Source organism: Peromyscus eremicus, chromosome 1, assembly GCF_949786415.1.
Source record: "Peromyscus eremicus chromosome 1, PerEre_H2_v1, whole genome shotgun sequence".
Lineage (NCBI taxonomy): Eukaryota > Metazoa > Chordata > Mammalia > Rodentia > Cricetidae > Peromyscus > Peromyscus eremicus.
Genome location: NC_081416.1, coordinates 85,732,757 through 85,746,761, shown reverse-complemented (window position 1 = coordinate 85,746,761; position 14,005 = coordinate 85,732,757). Strand labels below are relative to the sequence as shown.

Here is a 14,005-nt window from a genome sequence, read left to right as displayed (position 1 = left end):
CCCTCCAAGAAAGAGGCTCTGGACCCGCAAGAGGCCTGCCACTTTTTTCTTCACCAGTCTGGGCGCTGCAGGCACAGGCCTGGGACCAAGAGCCTGGCTATCCCTAAGACTTTGTGGGAGATCCCTGGGCAGCACCTCACCGCCTAAGTCCTGCTCCACAAGCTAGTTCAGGACAGCCAGCGAAGGAAGAGGCGCGGCCTCCTCATCGGCGTCGGAGAGCGCCACGTCCCTCTTGGCTAGGTCTTCCCGAAGCTCCTTCGCGTAGGCGCTTCTCTGGACCAACTCACCAATAGGCGTCCTCCGCGATCCGGAGCCGGACCAATTAGCGCCTGTCGGGGGGCGGAGGCAGTCACCATGGCAACCAGGAGGCGGGCGCGCAGTAGGCTGTGGACTAGAGCACGGCGAAGGGCCGTGGGCTGGGAAAGACCGGTGTGTGCGAGGCGGGCATCATTCGGCTTAGCCTCGCGCGCGGAGACCCTGCAGAGAAGGTCAGTGGCGCGGAGTTGGGTGCAAATCCCGGCCGTGGGGAGGCTGGGTGGCTCCTGGGAGAGAGGACGCAGGTCCTCGCTTGCCCTGCCTTGGCTGTGGGCTCAGAGGGCCGAGTTGTGGGCGGGCAGGGCTGGGGAGGGTCTCCTAGCTGTAGCCCTAGTCGCCGGGTCCTCACCACCGCTCCTCTCGCTGCAGGGCACCTGAGTTTTCTTCGGGTCGGTGGCACAAGCAGGTGGTATAGGTGCTGGACCCAGACTGGGGCGGGGTCCGTAGGCGAGGGGGATGCCCACTGGTGGGGACTTTGGACCTATCAATTCAGTACAGATGCTCCAGTGCCACCAGCGCCGCGGAGCAAAGCTAGGCCCAGGAGCACAGCTCTTCCCTGGGGTATTGGAAGCCAGCATCTTCTGCCACCAAGGAGAAAGTTCGTGCCAGCTGTAGTATCGTTTGCCCCAAAGTAACAAATTAGGCGAAAGAGGAGCCCTTTCGATTTAGGGAAAGAGGAAGGTATTACTTTCTTGTTGCACCTGCTGAATGTTAACTCGGTGGGCTGATGTGGTTTCTGTGGTTGATACAGGCAGCAGTCTTACATGGCAATTATTTTGCAAAATCAGAAAGGGGTGGAGGGGGAGAGAACGAAAATGAACAGGAACCCTGGTTCTGATGATTTATACCGTTTACACAAATTGAATGCTGAGTGCTATTATCTAAGTTTCTTATTTAAGGCTCTGTTAAATCTGTGGATGAATAATATAAATACTACCCCCCCCCAAAGAAAACACCCTGATTTTAACAAAAGGCAGGAAGCTGTGACTCACATCCCAGCTCTTAGGGGAGCCTGAGGCAGGAGGATCTTTTGAGCACTGAGCTTAGGAAACTGACACTAGCATGGGCAGCAGTCACACACACCACACAGCATACACACACACACACACACACACACACACACACACACATACACACACACACACACACACACACACGCGGCTTAAATGAAAATATTTGTTATAACGAGTTATGTTTGATTGTGGGATTTCCCTATAGGAAAGCTTAAAATGTTGAGATGATTGCCCTAAAGATAATTGCCCTAAACTCAAGAGCTGACAGGATTTTATCAGGCATTTGGATCACATAGCCTTTAGCTATTTAAATTGCTTCTTAAGGTCTTCCCTGGCTGTTTTTGATAAGTAACTGGACTCTATTAATACGCAGATTATTTATCTTTCCTTCTTAGAAATTACATCAGGAATTTTCCTCATTTAAACTGTGTTATAGTTTTATAAAACTCAAGCAAATTCAACAAATAATGAATGAATATTCCAACACATGTTTCTTGGTTAACACAATTAAGAGTGTAGAACATTAAAATCATGGAAATTTAGAATTACGAATGAAATCTCAAATAGTATCACTTTAGTTGTTAAGTGAACACAGAAACTCTCCAACATCTGGGATGTCTGGTGTGGGTCAACAGTTCGTTTCTGAGAGCCATCTCGATGGCTCAGTGGATAACATCTCTTGCAAGCAAGCCTGATGTCCTTCTGAGTGATCCCTGTGACCCATGTGGTAGAAGGAGGACACAAACATCCATTAATACATTTTAAGAACTTCTCTCTGCCTCCTTGTGGGTTTCCAGATGCTGTTCTTAGGCTCTTCTGGTTTTACCACTGCCCCATGGTGGAGTCTCTGCTGTGTTTCCTTTTCTCTGTTCTCCCAAGGTGCTTGCTGTTCTTTTCATATACTCTGTGTGTGTGTATGTGTGTGTGTGTGTGTGTGTGTGTGTGTGTGTGTGTGTGTGTGTGTGTGTGTGTAGGCCAGAGGTCTACTCCAGTTCCTCTATCATTTTCCACATTGTGTTTTGAGACCTGGAACTCACCTATTTGGCCAGAAAAGGAGCCCCAGGGATCCTCCTGTTTCTTCCTCCCTAGGGATGAGATTATAGGCATGCAGTCTGACTGGCTTTTTGTGTGGGCGCTTGGGATCCAAACTCAGGTCCTGTGCTTACGTGGCAGTTTACTGACAGCCATCTCCTTAACCCTTATTTCACCAACCGCCATCTCTCCAACCACTCACACAATTTGTATATTCTTTCAGTATACTTTTTGTTTTGTTTGTATGTTTAAGATAGAAACCGGGCGGTGGTGGCCCACGCCTTTAATCCCAGCACTCGGGAGGCAGAGCTAGGCGGATCTCTGTGAGTTCAAGGCCAGCCTGGGCTACCAAGTGAGTTTCAGGAAAGGCGTAAAGCTACGCAAAGAAACCCTGTCTCGGAAGAAAAAAAAAAAAAAAAAAAGGATAGAATAGACTCAGACCCCATATGTAGCCCAGGTTGGCCTGGCTAAGTCTTACCGAAATCCTGCAGTCTCAGTCTCCTGAGTGCTCAGGTTACAGATGCGTACACCAAGCCCAGCTTTCAGCATTCTGTTTGCCAAGTTGGTTTGTGTTCACTAAATACAAATTGAAATGAAATCACAAGAAGGCATTTAGGACAGTTTTCAAATCAGTAGTCATTAATTATGGGCATTAATTCTAGTGTCTTTGTTTTAGGATATGTTTTGTGTGTCTCTGCAGCCAAATGGTAGAATAATATATGTTAAAATTGTGTCCTATTTCCTAAGGACCCTTTTAGTGGTTGGTGTCTGCAAAATATCTCTTTGAGTATTTGGGAGCTGGAAGGATCAAGTGCCAGTTTTTTAAATATATTGAAGGTCTGGCAAGATGTATCTGAGGGTAAAAGTGCTTGCTGCCAAGCCTGATGGTCTGAGTTCAATCCCCATAACCATGTCGAAGTTGAAGAAGAGAGGCAACTTCTCCAGGTTGTTCTCTGACTTCTATTTGAATGTCATGGAGCTTATGTCCACATACGTGAAATAAATATATAAATAAAAATTAAAAAAATTCTTAAAAATGATATTATGTGCGCCAGATAGCTGGTTCAGCAGTTGAGAGTGCTCACCTTTCCAGAGGATTGTATCGGGTTCCCAGGACCCATGTCCAGAAGTTCACAGCCACTTGTAACTTCAGTCCAGGAGATCTGACACCCTTTTCTGGCCTCTCCAGGCACACTAACACACCAGGCACACTCACACACGTCTCACACACACATGAATAAAAATTTAAAAAATTAAAATGTGCTGAAAATAATTTATATTTTATTAATAAAATTTAATAAGATAAATTTTATTTAAATTTTAAAGACAAGTTTTATGTAGCCCAGGCTGTCCTGGAACTCACTATGTAGTCTAGGTTGGCTTCAAACTTAAGGCAGTCCTCCTTCCTTGCCCTCCTGGATTCTCGGATTACAGGTAGTAGCCATCATGTCCAGCTTAATTCAGTTTTTTTTTGTTTTTTTTTTTGCACATGGCTTTTTTTCTTTTTTAGAGATTTATTTATTTGTTATGTATACAACATTCTACCTCCATGTATGCCTGCATGCCAGGAGAGGGAACCAGATCTCATTATAGATGGCTCTGAGCCATCATGTGGGTGCTGGGAATTGAACTCAGGACCTCTGGAAGAACAATCAGTGTTCTTAACCTCTGAACCATCTCTCCAACCCTTAATTTAGTTTTATGGTTAGGCTCTGACCAGGCACCTGCATGCACATGGTGCACATACAGATAAGTAGGTACAAACACATAAAATATAATAATATAATAACAATAACACATCTGTGACAAACTGGGATCAAGTTAGTTAAAACGTTTTTAATATTTATTTTTGTGTGTGTGCACCACGGCATGTGTGTGGAAGGTCAGAGGACAGCTTTCAGAAGTCAGTTCTCTTCTTATACCATTTGGGTTCTGGGTCTCAGACGTGTCAAGCTTAGTGGTGAGTGCCTTTACCCACTAAGCCATCTTACCATCTCCAACTTAATTGGTTTGAGGTAATAGTAAGGATAAAGGAATATTTAAGTTAAAAATTTGTTAATCCTTCCATGATGAAATTCTTCTCCTTCCCTCCCCCTCCTTCTTTCTTGTTTTGCTATGGTTTGTTTTGTTTGTCTGGTTTGGTTTTTTAGTTTTTCTTTTAAATCTTGTTTTGGGGGGGCGAGGTTGCAAGAGAGTGAAGGGCAGATTTGGGGTTTGGGGGAGATGGACGGGAACAGGATGTATTATGTAAAAACCTGAAAGAATCAATAGAAGTAAAAAAATTGTTAATTAATTAATTATTTTTTTGAGACAGTCTCATTTTGCCCAGACTAGCCTCAGACTCGCTGTATAGCTAAAGACAGCCCTGGTCCTCCTGATTTCTCCCTCATGCTGGATCAAAAGGTGTGTAGCACCATACCTGGCTTCCCAGCTAAGGATGTTACAGAACAAGTTGTCCTTGGGGCTGGAGAGATGGCTTGAGATGAAGAATACCCGGGGCTCTTGCAGGGGACTTGGATTTTGTCCTCATCATGGCTCCCAATCACCTATAACTCCAATTCTGGTCTCCAGGACCACCCGGAATGCAGGTGGTGCACATGCATACCTACACTCAGGAACTCACACATACACATAGAATAAAAACAAATACATTAAAAAAAAATCCAAAAAACAAAATAAAATGTTGCCCTATGCCTTAGTCCGTGTTCTATTTCAGTCAAGAGACACCATGACCATGGCGACTCTTATAAAAAGGAAAACATTTAATTGGGCCTGGCTTACATTTCCAGAGGTTTAGTTCGTTATCATCATGATAGAGAGCATGGTCACGTGCAGGCAGACATGGTGCTAGAGAATGAGCTGAGAGTTCTACATCTGGATCCACAGGCAGCAGCAAGAGAGAGCCACTGGGCCTGGCTTGGGATTTTGAAACCTCAGAGCCCACCCCCAGTGACACACCTCCTCCAACAAGGCCACACCTCCTAATCCTTTCAAATGTACCACTCCCAAAGCATTTAAATATATGAACCTATGGTAGCCATTCTCATTCAGACCACCACAGTGTATGTCAGTCTGTCTTTGCTGAGAAAAACAAATGCTCTTACCCTGAGTTCTGTCCACTGTGGTGCAATTCAGTTATTGTAAACAGGATCTGTTTGTTCTGGCCTTTGAATGCTTGTTTTACCAGTAAACTGACAGGTCATAAAAATGTGATACCTAGCTTTGCACAGTGGCAGTATCGTAGCCAATGAGGTTTATCCGAGGCGCGATTATTGCTAATTAAGAAAAAAAAAAAGTGATACCACTCTCTCTTTTTCCCTCCCTCCCTCCTTCCCCCTCCCTCCCTCCCTCCCTTCCTCCCTCCCTTCCTTCCCCTTCCAGTCTCTCTTTCTTCCTTTTTTTTTTTTTTTTTCCATTTTTCAAGGATCTCTCTTCATAGCCCTGGCTATCCTGTAACTCTCTATGTAGACCAGGCTGGCCTCAAACTCACAGAGATTCTCCTGCCTCTGCTCCAGTGCTGGGATTAAAGGTGTGCACCATCAGGCCCTGCTAATTTGATACTTTTCCTTCCTATTAATTGTATACTGTGTATATAATAGCATACATTCTTGCAAACTATTCCCATTAAATAAGGATACATTTATAATTCATTATTATATTTAATCTCCCTCTCTCCATTTAGAATCCAAGAGTCAGTTTTCGAAGGGAAAAAAATTGGGCCAGGAACCAAGACCTGTTCTCCACAAACTTAATATCGTGTAGATCATCTTACCACTTGAGATCTCAGTGGCCTCATCTGTGAAAAAAAGAAAAAAAAAAGAGATAAAACCTCTAGCCTGTCTGAAGGTAAGTGTTCAGTGAAGCCTTCCGTGACAAACAAAAACAACTGTCACCATTAACAGTAATAAAACACAGGGAAGAAAACCATAAAACAGACATAATAGAACCCTGGTGGCGGTGGTGGCGTTGGTGGTGATGGTGGTGATGCATACCTTTAATCCCAGCACTGGGAGGCAGAGGCAGGCTGATCTCTGTGAGTTCAAGGCTAGTCTGGTCTACAGAGCGAGTTCCAGGACAGCCAGGGCTACACAGAGAAACCCTGTCTTGAAAAAACCAAAAATAAATAAATAAAAATAAAAAACAAAAGCAACCCCCCCCCAACCAACACTAAAACAAAACAACCTATATACAGTGGTGGCTTTATTTTCTCATTTAAAATAATTGTCTTTATTGAGGTGGGGGGCGGGGGAGAGGAAGTAAAGACAGAGTCTCACTATGTTGTCCAGGCTGTCCTTGAGCTGACAGCAATTCTCCTGTCATAGCCTCCTGTGGGATGGGATCATAAGCATTCAGCACCACATCTGGCTTAAAGTAATTATTTTTTTTTAAGATTTAATGAATGAATGAATGAATGAATGTACTGTGTGTGTGTACTCTTATGTGTGCTCCCATCAGTGCTCTCTGAGGCCAGAGGAATCTGATCCCCATGGAGCAGCAGTTGCGATGATTGTGAACCCCCAACATAGGTGCTGAGAATGGAACCTGGCTCAAGAGTTGTGTGTGCTCTTAAGAACTGAGCCATCTCTCTAGTCCATAAAATAATCCTGTTTTTCAATTTCAATTTTTTTTTATTGTATGAGTATGTGTGTTTTGCCTGCATTCATGTCTGTGCACCACGTGTGTGTCTGGTGCCCTCAGAGACCAGAGGAGGGTGTCAAATCCCCTGGAACTGGAGTTACAGCCATATGGATGCTGGGAGTTGAACTTAGGTTCTCTGGAAGAGCAGCCAGTACTCTTAGGGCTGAACTCTCTCTCCAGCTCCTAAAGTAATTCTTGAAGTCATAGTTCAGGATAGGCAGAGTGGCTTCATAAAGTAGTCTGAGAGACCTAACCTCTAGTTCTTGGTCTGTTGCCCCTAAGGTTCCCATAGTTCTCAAAATCAAAGATGGCTGCCAGACCTCCACTGTCACAATGGGGTTCCAGGCAGCAAAGTAAAGACAGAGAAAAATGCATTCTGTCTCTCTGAAGACTCGCTGAACCAAAGCTCAGGCTTCAAGGAAGCATACTAGATATATGACTACCCTCAATAAAATGGGGTTTGTGCTACTGAGAAGGAAGGAATGATTGGGATATCAGCAGAGAAGCAGAAGCCTCTGCCACAGGTGGAGCTTCCTCCTCTCACTTCTGAGCTTGAGGCATTGGCAGTGACTTATGTGGCTTCAGTGATGGGAACAGACCTCCAGCCTGACCACTACCCAGAGAAAGAAATAGTCTGTGGTGGTATCGTGTTCCCCAAAATAGTGTGCCCACTAATAAACTGATATGGGGTCAGAGAAGAGAACAGCCACAATATTAAACATAGAGGATAGGCAGTGGTAGCACACGCCTTTAATCCTAGCATTCCAGAGGCAGAAATCCCTCTGGATCTCTGTGAGTTCAAGGCCACATTGGAAACAGCCAGGCATGGTGACACACGCCTTTAATCCCAGAAAGTGAGCCTTTCTTTTGTTTTTTTTTTGGTTTTTTGAGACAGGGTTTCTCTGTGTAGCTTTGCGCCTTTCCTGGAACTCACTTGGTAGCCCAGGCTGGCCTCGAACTCACAGAGATCCTCCTGGCTCTGCCCCCCCCCCCCCCCCCCCCCCCCCCCGGGATTAAAGGCGTGCACCACCACCGCCCGGCTGAGCCTTTCTTTAATCCCAGGGAGTGAGGCAGAAAGCAGAAAGATATATAAGGCGTTAGGACCAGAAACTAGAAGCTTTTGGCCTGGTTAAGCTTTTAGGCTTTGGAGCAACACAGTTCAGCTGAGAGGCATCCAGTCTGAGGAAGCAGGATCAGCTGAGGAATTGGCAAGGTGAGGTGGCTGGGGCTTGTTCTGCTTCTCTGATTTTCCAGCAGTCACCCCAATACCTGCCCCAGGTTTGACCTTATTAATAAGACCATTTAAGATTCGTGCTACAATAGTCTGTTTGCTATATTACATTTCTGTTACTTTCTTGGGTTGTTTGTTTCTTCTAATTCTTTGTGTTTTTATGAGACAGGATCTTGCTATATAGTCCTGGCTGGTCTGGAACTCAAAACACAACCAGGCTGTTGAACTAGCCTGCCTCTGGAGTTGTGATTACAGGCCTGTGCCCTGGTGGTTGGCTCTGTTTCTCTTTCATTCCATGATTCATTACAAAGGCACCTCTCTCTTGTTTGGAGGTTTGTTCTGGTTATTTAAAAACAACCACCCATACATGTTCAGTGGATATGTGTTGTGCAACTGATGGTTGTGTAGAGATGAGCTGCCATCTAGCTAACTGCAAGCAGTTATGTAAGCAAGACACTAGACCTGTCATCGAAAGTGACTGTGTTGATAAGTGTGTCCCTTCTTGGTGTATTCTTTGCATTTGGGATGGTCACACAGGACACCGGTTTGTCTGCCTTGCTAGTTGAAAGGAGTTGATTGTTTAAAGACACTTAGCCCTTACCTGTCAATGAAATTTTCTTTCTCTACTGTTTCTTGCATAATTTAAGTATACCATTTTTTGGGGGCACTATTAGGAGTTGAAATTGGGGCCTCACACATGCTCCTCAGATTCCCTATACAGAGCTACATAGACCCAACTTCAAGGCATGCCAATATTTTCTTTCTAGATTTTCCTTGTAAACATTTACAGACACCATATTTTGTCATTTGGTTCAGATGACCAGGTATTGTGGGGCATGGCTGTAGTCCTAGAACTTTGGAGGTAGGTAGTGGCTGCAGGAGCAAGAGTTGGAGGGTAGCCTGGGATACAAGGTTCAGTTGTCATCATTTTGGTGTAAGAAAGTGAATTGAAATTAACAACCTTGAGAAAATGAAACAGCAATTCAGGGAATGGAATTTTAAGTGAGGAAGAATCTAGAGTCCATCAGTAGTTTAGTTTTTATGGGCAGGAGATAAAGAGAGATTAGGATTTTATGAGGTGTATTTACATTTTCACAAGCTTTTGTACTTTTCCTCTTTTTTTTTTTTTTTTTTTTATTCTTTCTTGTTTCTCGAGACAGGGTTTCTCTCTGTATATCCCTGGCTGTCCTGGATCTCACTCTGTAGACCAGGCTGGCCTCGAACTCATAGAGATCTACCTGCCTCTGCCTCTTGAGTGCTGGGATTAAAGGCGTGCGCCACCACCCGCCCAGCATAGTTTTCCTCTTAATACTTGGCCATAGCCAGGTAGGGTGGTGCACAACTTCCGACTGGCCTTGAATTCACTGTGGAACTGAAAATGACCTTGAACTTCTGATCCTTCAACAACTACCTCTCTAGTGCTGGGATTACAGGCCGGAACCACCACGCCTAGTTTTAGCATCCCTGGAACTCTAAGCGAGTTCACTGCCGTCTGCACTGTCTTCTGAGCTTCTCGTTGGGTTTAAAAGGCATTTGACATTTGAGTCATCAGATTAAATATGTCTACCCCTGGATACCACTTTAATATCTCAGCTTTTGTTTTGCTTTGGTGGTTTGACACAGTCTTACTCCGTAGTCCAGCCTAGCCTTACACTTGCTACCGTCCCTCATGTCTTAGCCTCCTACATGCTGGGCTCAGCTTAGTTAAAAAAAAATTCTTTTTTTCAGGGCTGGAGAGATGGCTCAGCAGTTAAGAGCACTGGCTGTTCTTCCAGTGGACCTGGGTTCGAGTCCCACCACCCACATGGTGTCTGACAACCAGCTGTAACTCCAGTCCCAGGGGATCTGACACCGTCTTCTGGTCTCTGTGTGCACTACATACACACGGTGCATAGACATACATGCAGGCAAAACACCCACATATATAAAACTAAATAACAAATAAAATTTATCAGTTTTTTTTCATTAACAGAAAAATGACTCTTCTGTGTATTGTTTTTAAAGTAACTTTCCCCTCTCTAAGAAAACACCCTTCAGCCTTAAAAAGAAGAGCAAAAGGGAGGATCAAGGGAGGGAAAAAAAATAAAAGAAAAAATAAAGAGAGGAAGAAAAAAGATTCACAAAGGCAGGGGCAGGGCTAAGAAGATGACTCAGTGGGTAAGAAGGCTTGGTGTACAAGCTTGAGGATCTGAGTTCAAATCCCCAGAACTCAAGCAGAGAGCTGGGCATGATCCCTATGTACCTGTAAGCCCCAGCCCCTCTGCCCTGCATGTAAACACACACCATCATATAATATTCTCCCTCTCTCTCTCTCTCTCTCTCTCTCTCTCTCTCTCTCTCTCTCTCTCTCTCTCTCTCTCTCTCTCTTACACACACACACACACACACACACACACACACACACACACACTTACACAGTTTTTACTCCTTGACTACTTGAGTGATTTCACAGCTAAGAAATCTGGCTCTGTGTGTGAGTCACAGCTTTGACTTGTTTTTTCTGGACTTGGAACTTGGGAGGCTTGTTTTGGATTACTGGATACATAGGGGAAGGCTCCGATTCCTCCAGGACACGTGCTTTTCATGTTGTCTTATCACGGGGCTGGGGATGTACTCATTTGTCAAGTGCTTGCCTGGCATGCACCAAGCCCTGGGTTCAATGGCCAGCACCTCATTAACTGGATATGGAGGTGCACGCCTGTAGTCCTAACACCCAGGAGATGGAGGCAGGAAGATCAGGAGATTAAGGTCACCCTTGACTGTATAATAAGTTCAAGGCAGGCTGAAAAAAAAATCACATCATACTACGACATAGTAGACTTGGTAGCTCCTGCCTGTGATCTCAGCATTGGGAAGGATAGGCTTTGAATGAGGCCAGCCTGGGCTGTACAGTGACTTGAATAGATTTCATGTTATTTTGCCCTTTGAGAGTTTATTGTCAGCCTGTAAAGTTTGGCTCCATCTGCTGGTCAGCAGTTGGCACACGGTATTGGAAGGAGAGGAATGATAAAGGAAAGATGGCCACTCCTACTGACCTGGTCAGGGAAGGAGACTAAGTTACCCCTCTCCTTCCTCGGCTCTCCTGTGCAACATATGTACATTTCCCAGTTGATGGAAGTCTGTAAATAGATCTGTCACTTTTGACATTGTGTTGATGTTTAAAGAGATTTTTTTTGTCATTTCTTTTTCCACCTAATGTATGTGAACACTTTCCATTTCTTCCGTTACAGCAACAGTCGACATTTATTGAGTCTTTATTAAGGACTCAAGCAATGTTTAAGTTAATTTTTCTAATTACATCTAGAACGAACATGAAAAGAATAGACTCTAATGGAGGGGACTATGTTAAAAGTCTTTCTTTCTTTCTTTCTTTTTTTTCTTTCTTTCTTTCTTTCTCTCTTTTTTGTTGTTGTTGTTTTGTTTTTTCAAGATAGGGTTTCTTTGTGTCCTGGCTGTCGTGGAACTTACTCTGTAGGCTAGGCTGGCCTCAAAATCACAGAGATCCTCCTGCCTCTGCCTCGTGAGTGCTGGGATAAAAGGCATGCACCATCACTGCCTGGCTAGAATGGTTTTCATTGATCAAGAAGAAGCAAGCAAGAGGACTGTTGAGATGGCTCAGCAGGTAAAGGCCCTGCTGCTGAGCCTCATGACCTGAGTTCCATTCATCGACCCAGGTGGTGGAAAGAGAACTGAGTTCTGCAGCTTATCTCTGAACTCCACATGAAATAGGAAACGAGAGGCAGTGAATATTAAAAGGCAAGGTAAATAGAAAGTCCTAAAGAATATGGTAGATTCCACACTTGGGATTCCTGTGTTTCACTGATAGGGCACATAACTGTATGGCATGTAGAGAAAAAAAAACAAAACACTGCCAATGGAAACTGAGGCAGCCATACATGCTGTATCATGCACAGTTCTACTTACAGAAAGAGCTTTTAAAGATTAATTTAGACACATATCTTTTGTGCAGCATTTATAAAAAGACTTATTTTTATTTTATATGTTAGTGTTTAGCTTGCATGTCTGTGTATCACATGCATGCGATGCCCAAAGAGGCCAGAGAGGGTGTCAGATCCCTGGGACTGGAGTTACAGACAATTGTGAATCACTGTTTGGGTGCTGGGCATTGAACCTGGGTCCTCTGGAAAAGCAGCCAGTGCTCTTTACTGCTGCACCATCTCTGCAGTCCTGTGTTTTCTTGTCAGGCCCCATTGCCTGGGAGTTTCTTCTAATCCTGTAACTTGAATTTCACAAGCTTTGGTGCTGGAGCGTTCCTGGTGTTACCATAAGCTGGCAGACAGCTTTCAGCTGTGTTCGTTCCTAAACTCTTTACATGGTTTGTTAACCGAAAGCACTGACAGCTGTCAGCTGTGGAGGAACACCACCAATCTGTGTTCTTTTCCAGGCTTCTTGTTCCTTAACTGCTCGTTCACATGATAGCAGAATGGTTCTGGAGCTAAGCTAACATGCTCAGCAGGTTAAGCCAGGCTCTTCAGTGTCAACTCAGATTTAGCCACTCTTCCTTCACTGTGTCGCTGCCACCCCCACAAGAGCACACTGTCACATCTTTGGGAAGCTGCCTTGTGGTTTCAGATGTAAAGTATCAGCAGTTTGGCCAGCTCTTTTTCTGATAGTCCTTCAGTGGAGTGCTCTAAACACCCATTCATGCACTGGAGATGCAGTTTAGTTGGTAGAGTGCCTACTTGGATACAAGAAGCCCTGGGTTCATCCCAGCTTGTGGACCCACTGGATTCAGTTCTCGAAGAGAGTCTTGCACTGTGGACATCTTCACAGTCATTGCCGAAATATCTTGTATGGCCTGATGAAATGAGCATTCCAATAAACAAGTCTGCAGGAGCCAAAGGCGGTGGGTGGGAAGTGGCTCAGTCTGCAGAGTGCCTGCCGAGTGTGCACAAAGCCTTGGGGTCCATCCCCACCACTGTATAAACTGAGCGTGTCAGTGTACATCCATAATCTCAGCACTCCAGGAGGTAGAGGCCAGAGGGTCAGAAGTTCAAAGCCATCCTTGGTTACCTAGGCCAGCTTATCTAAAAACAAACAAACAAACAAACAAACAAACATTTCAATAAATCAAAAACCTACTCTCATTATGTACACTGGTGCATATCTGTAATCTCAACATTTCGGAGGCTGAGGTAGGAAGGTCACGATGAGTTTGATGCCAGCCTGAGCTACATAGCTCATAGATCTTGTTTCAAAAGAGCAAAAGCCCATTCTCTTACGCCAGTCTCTTTCTCACTTTTAGTGTTGTTATTTTGAGGCATGTGAGAGAGCATCAGAAGTTTGAAAGTGGTTCCCATTGACTGAAATCAGCTTTGCCCCTCATCCTGTGGTGCTGGGATCAAGTCCTGACACATGCTAGATAAGCACCATGCCACTGAGTTGTACTCTCAGCCATTCTTTTCTTACATTACATGTTTCGAGAAGTTATGAAACGTCTGTTCAGTGTTAGGACATTACTGACAGTTTGACATTTGCTTTCGTGATGGGCACATCGGTCACATCAGCCCAGTACTTGGGAAAATACTTAGGACCTGTAGTCAGTTTCTGCTGCCCTCAACTGCTCTGTGGCTGCTCATAGGGAGTTCCCTTGTGTCTCACAATGTAGAGTAATACGGCTTTGTGTAGTAGCTTCCTGTCCAAAGTCTGGTAAGGCAGTTAGTGTCCATAAATGAGAAGGTCAGGTTGTTCCTCTTATGGCAGTGTTAGCCTCACCCAGCTGCTTCATTTCCTCTGCTTACAGAAGAACACTTGA

The 14,005-nt window shown here is 44.6% G+C and overlaps 1 protein-coding gene and 1 pseudogene across 1 annotated transcript in view; both read left to right on the top strand.

Annotated features, from left to right (window-relative positions):
• Positions 1-452: 452 nt before the first annotated feature.
• The window catches only part of Nucb2 (nucleobindin 2), a 32,500-nt gene continuing 18,947 nt past the window's right edge, over positions 453-14,005 (top strand). Inside the window, exons 1-2 of the mRNA XM_059268338.1 lie at positions 453-488; positions 6,043-6,206. The gene's annotated coding sequence lies outside the window, so the exon portion shown is untranslated. The remainder of the gene's footprint in view (positions 489-6,042; positions 6,207-14,005) is intronic.
• Positions 5,579-5,655, top strand: LOC131903255 (U4 spliceosomal RNA; annotated as a pseudogene).